The 4,096-nt window shown below is 42.2% G+C and overlaps 1 non-coding gene across 1 annotated transcript; it reads left to right on the top strand.

Annotated features, from left to right (window-relative positions):
- The first annotated feature begins 3,119 nt into the window (after positions 1-3,119).
- Positions 3,120-3,225, top strand: LOC125174170 (U6 spliceosomal RNA). Its single transcript, XR_007155300.1, has one exon. It is a non-coding gene; the product is annotated as a U6 spliceosomal RNA (small nuclear RNA).
- The last annotated feature ends 871 nt before the right edge of the window (positions 3,226-4,096 follow it).

The raw sequence follows: 4,096 nt of genomic DNA on the forward strand, positions 1-4,096 counted from the left end.
AAGATGTGGGATATACATACAATGGAGTATTACTCGTCAGTCAAAAAGAATGAAATCTTGCCATTTGCAACTACGTGGATGGAACTGGAGGGTATTATGCTAAGTGAAATCAGTCAGAGAAAGACAAGTTATCATATGACTTCACTCATGAGGACTTTAAGAGACAAAACAGATGAACCTAAGGGAAGGGAAGCAAAAATAATAAAAACAGGGAGGGGGACAAAACATAAGAGACTCTTAAATATAGAGAATAAACAGACGATTGCTGGAGGGGTTGTGGGAGGGGGGATGGGCTAAATGGGGAAGGGGCACTAAGGAATCTACTCCTGAAATCATTGTTGCACTCTATGCTAACTATTTTGGATGTAAATTTAAAAAAAGAAAAAAAAAAAAACAAAAACAGCCGCATCTTAAACTCAACAAGTTGTGCACATTTAATCTGTATAGCTTTTTGTTATGTCGATCATTCATCAATAAAGTGGTTTAAAAAATTATGGGGCGCCTGGGTGGCGCAGTCGGTTAAGCGTCCGACTTCAGCCAGGTCACGATCTCGCGGTCCGTGAGTTCGAGCCCCGCGTCGGGCTCTGGGCTGATGGCTCAGAGCCTGGAGCCTGTTTCCAATTCTGTGTCTCCCTCTCTCTCTGCCCCTCCCCCGTTCATGCTCTGTCTCTCTCTGTCCCAAAAATAAATAAACGTTGAAAAAAAAAAAAAATTAAAAAATTGAGGGTGTGCCTGGGTGGCTCAGTGGGTTGAGCATCCGACTTCAGCTCAGGTCATGACCTCATGGTTCGTGAGTTCAAGCCCCGCATCGGGCTCTGGGCTGACAGCTCAGAGCCTGCAACCTGCTTCAGATTCTGTGTCTCCCTCTTTCTCTGCCTCTCACCCACTCATGCTCTGCCTCTCTCTCTTACAAATAAACATTAAATTTTTTTTTAATTTAAAAAAAAAAAAGCAATTACAGCCAGGTTATAGGATACAAGTTAATACATAAACACCAATCACCTTCCTATATGCTAGCAAAGAACAAGTGGAATTTGAAATTTAAAACAATATTGTTTACATTAGCACCCCCAAAATTAAACACTTAGGTATAATATCTAACAAAATATATGCAAGATCTATGTGAGGAAAATGGCAAAACTCTGATGAAGGAAATCAAAGAACGACTAAATAAAAGGAGAGATAGTCTTTGTTCGTGGATAAGAAAACTCAGTATTGTTAAGATATTCTCAACTGGGTCCGTAGATTCAGCTCAATCTCAGTCAAAATGCAAGCCAGTTACTTTCTGGATATTGACAAACTGAGTTTATGTGAACAAGCAAAAGATCTGGAATTGCCAGCACAGCATTAAAGAAGAACAAAGTCATTGGGGCACGGGGGTGGCAGTTGAACGTCTGACTTTGGCTCAGTTCATGATCTTGCAGTTTGTGAGTTTGGACCCCACATCGGGCTCACTGCTGTCAGCACAGAGCCCACTTCGGATCCTCAGATCCTTGGTCCCTCCCCTGCAGGCACTCTCGCTCTTAAAAATAAATAAAAAACATTAAACAAAGAAGGAGAACACAATCAGACGATTGACATTACCCAACTGCCAAGACTTACTCTAAAGATACAGTCATTGAGACAGTGTGGTATTGATGGAAGAATAAACAGATCAATGGAACAGAACAGAGAGCTCAGAATTAGACCCACATGAATATAGTCAACTGATCTTTTATGAAGGAACAAAGGCAAATTAAATGCAAAAAGGATAATCTTTTCAACAAATGGTGCTGAAGCAATCAAAAGGATTCTAGGGGCCCCTAGCTGGCTCAGTCAGTGGAACGTGCAACTCTTGATCTCAGGGTTGTGAGTTCGAGCCCTGTATTGGGCTCCACGCTCCGCATGGAGCCCACTTAAACAAACAAACACACTCAACGATCCAGAAAACAAACAACCCGGCGAAAAAGGGGGCCAAAGATCTGCACCAACGTCTTTCCAGAGAAGATGTGCTTGTGGCAAATAAGTAGATGAAATGAGGCTCAATCTCACACGTCATTGGGGAATTTCAAATTACGACCACAATGAGATGCCACTATACACTTATCAAAATAGCTGAAGTCCACAACGATGACAACACCAAATGCTGATGCGGAAGTGGGGCATCAGGAAGAAATCCCATTCATTCTTGGGCGGGGGGGAGTTCAAAACGTACAGCCATTTTGAAAGACGGTCTGGCACTTTCTTACAAAGCTAAACATCATGTTACCATAAGATTCAGCAACGATTTTTTTCTACAGTTGCATTTGTATTTACCCAAATGAGTTGAAAACTTATGTCTGCATAAAAACCTACACATGGATGTTTATAGCAGCTCTCCTCATAATTCCCCAAAATTAGAAACAACCAAGATGTCTTGCAATAGGTGAATGGATATAAACAAACAGCGGTACATCCAAACAATGGAATATATTATCCAACGCTTAAAAGGAAATGAGCTATCCAGGCACGAAAACACATAGAGGAAGCTTACATGTGTATTGCTAAGTGGAACAAGCCAGTCTGAAAAGGCTTCATACTAAATCATCCCAACTATATGACATTCCAGAAAAGGCAAAATTATGGAGGCAGAAAGAGGATCAGTGGTTGCCAGGGGTTCAGGGAACATGGGGGCTGGCAGGGTGGCAGGGTGGGGGGGGAAATGAAGGGGCGCAGCACAGAAGATATTTAAGGCACAGGAGATATGCACAATACTGTAACAGTGGATACACGACATTATGCATTTGATGAAACCCACAGAAGTGTAAAACACCAGGAGGGACCCTAGCATACACTCTGGACTTAGTTAACAGTGATGTGTCAATATTGGCTCATCAACCATAACAAATGTTCCACACAACTGCAAGATATTAAAAAATGAGGCAATGGGGGTGCCTGGGTGGCTCAGACGGTTAAGCATCCGACTGTTGATTTTGGCTCAGGTCATGATCTCATGGTCAGGAGTTCGAGCCCCATGTGGGGCTCCAGGCTGACAGTGCAGAGCTTGCTTGGGATTCTCTCTCTCTCTCTCTCTCTCTCTCTCTCTCTCACTAACCCTACCCCCTCCAAATAAATAAACTTAAAAAAGTTTTGAGGAAATTGTGCTCACTTCAGTAGCACATATACTAAAATTGGAACTACACAGAGAAGATTAACATGTCACCGTGCAAGGATGATGCACAAATTCATGAAGTGTTGCATATTTTTAAAAATTTGAGAAAATTATGTGTGCAGTGAGGGAAGAGAGGGTATATGGAAAAACTCTCTGCACTTCTGATCGATTTTTCTGGTGACCTAAAACTTCTCTAAATAATAAAGTCTATTAACTTTTAAAGATTCACTGCTCTCGGGGCGCCTCAATTGCTCAGTCGGTTAAACGTCCAGCTTCCACTCAGGTCATGATTTCATGGCTTCTGAGTTCGAGCCCTGTGTTGGGCTCTTCGGATTCTGTGTCTTCCTCTCTCTCTGTCCCTTCCCCACTCACACTCTGTTTCTCACTCTCTCTCAAAAATAAATAAAACATTAAAAAAAAAAATAAAAGAAAAAGTAACAGGTGTTGAAGCAGACAGTGCCGTGTGTCTTCCTGGGAAGACCACATTTCCCTGCTGTCTAGAGCTACGTTGGGTCCAAGTGTCTGAGTTCTGGATGGTCGGATGGAAGCAATATAAGCCATTTCGAGGCTTGGCCCTTCAAAATGTCCCACCTACCCCCCCAGCTTTTTCTTCTTTTTGCCATGACCTAGCTCCAGATGATGGGGCTACAAGACCGAAGAGGGCTACCCAGCCCACACTGGATTCTGGAAGAAGAAGGAAAAAAAAACCCACCTGTTATTGTGTTAAGCCATGGAGCTTTGCAGGATTTATTATTGCAACAGAGCGTAACACAGCCAGACAAAAACAAGCACCAAAAGGCTTATGACAAAACAAACAACAACAAAAGTAGCAGGTCCCCTAAGTCCCCTCTTCCCGTTCTCCAGTCTTGTTCCCCCAGACGACTGCTTACAATGTTTTAACAACTTTTTTTGGCATTTATGTCCACATTTCTAAATGTGATTTAAAAAGATTTTTTTTAATGTTTA

Source organism: Prionailurus viverrinus, chromosome C1, assembly GCF_022837055.1.
Source record: "Prionailurus viverrinus isolate Anna chromosome C1, UM_Priviv_1.0, whole genome shotgun sequence".
NCBI classification, from domain to species: Eukaryota; Metazoa; Chordata; class Mammalia; order Carnivora; family Felidae; genus Prionailurus; species Prionailurus viverrinus.